Source organism: Elephas maximus, chromosome 11 (genome assembly GCF_024166365.1).
Source record: "Elephas maximus indicus isolate mEleMax1 chromosome 11, mEleMax1 primary haplotype, whole genome shotgun sequence".
Taxonomy (NCBI): Eukaryota; Metazoa; Chordata; class Mammalia; order Proboscidea; family Elephantidae; genus Elephas; species Elephas maximus.
In genome coordinates, this window is record NC_064829.1 from 65840328 (window position 1) to 65841788 (window position 1461).

General features: G+C 52.2%; 1 pseudogene; it reads right to left on the minus strand.

Moving 5' to 3' along the window:
• Positions 1–278: 278 nt before the first annotated feature.
• Positions 279–677, minus strand: LOC126085948 (NTF2-related export protein 1-like; annotated as a pseudogene).
• Positions 678–1461: the final 784 nt, after the last annotated feature.

The following is a 1461-nucleotide window of genomic DNA, read 5'->3' on the forward strand; positions in this document are numbered from 1 at the left end:
GTCTTGTTTTACTTTTCAGAAATCCCAGAGGTAGAATTCCTATGGGGCAAATAAAAGAATAGAAAAGTTTGACACTCTTAAGAGGCAACTATGGCAAACGAGTGGATACTCAGAAAAGGTGCTTCTAGGCTTGGAGCAAATGCGAAAGTGTCCCACCTTGGCATGCCGGGCTGCAGTGTCTGTGGGACAACAGGAACGAACGTGTGTCCCCACAGCTTTGGGATCTGCAGCCCCCAGTGTGGGGCGAAGCAAAGAGGCCTTCCGCCCCACCAGCTGACCTAGTCCTGGAACCGGAAACAGTCACTTGCGATCTCCCACACTGTGTGGCTGGGGGAGGCCTGGGCTTCAGGATGAAGCTCCGGTTGACGTCCCACTGTTTGTCGCCCTCAAACTTCACTGTCCCACAGATAACAACAAGGATTGTGATCTGGCTTGGTGTGGCTTCATCATGAATGGGCTGGCAGTCTACCACATTGATTTGGAACTCACTGGAAGGCGACATTTCAAAAAAGTCAGTCAAGGATTCTTGCCTGAAACGGTGTTTCTGTTCCAAAGGAAGGGGGCTGTCCCCGTGTACAGCGGGGACAGCAGACGCCTCCACTTGGCCATCGTGGTGTAGTAGGTGTTGACAAATCCCTCCGTGGCCTGGAGTAGGTCTTGAAACCCACTGATGACATCTCTGGTTCAGCTGGAGGAGGCCTCTGCCGGTGCGTTTCCTCCACGTCAGGGAGCCAGGAGCTGGGAGGGCATGGGAAGAACTGCCTTTCTTTCCTCCTCTTCCTCCCGGGGGGCTCAGCCGAGTCCCCAGGGCCCCACACGGAGACACCTCCAAGGCTCCCTGTGCAGATTCCCGTGTGAGGCCTGCCACTCTCCAGCTTTCCAATTATTTTTGCAGAGGGTCAAGGACAAGACTTAGTTCTCAGTAGGGGAACACCAAGGCTGACGGTTGTCCTAGGGAGGGAAAGTGAGAGATCAAAGCCACTATTGGCCTGACTTCCCTACCACTTCTGAGTTTGGGGAGAGATCCTTATATTAATAATAATAATTATTATTGCAATTGTTGCGCATGAAGGTGTGGAGGCACAACCCACTTGCGCTCTCTCTCCTTTAGGTTCTAACCAATTAAGGAGCTAAATGGGATCAAAGTGTCAATTTTATTACCCAAAGCATAGGGCTCCGTAATAAAACTGGGCTGTATAACTCAGGGTCTTCCACTTGGCTCTCCAATGTGAACTTATACACTCAGCCACAGGCCAGTAGAGGCAGACCTGTGGGGATGGAGACTAGGGGCCTCTCCTTGTGGGGACTGAAGCAGAGGAGGGTGGCAAGCTCCAGATTAGGGCAGACAGGTCTAACAAAGAACTGGCAAGACAGGTCCATGTGACGCTCAGGGACTCTGCTTCTGGCAAAAGTGGCCCAATGGGTCTGCCTGGTTCTCCTTGATCTGACCAAGCAGGTAAG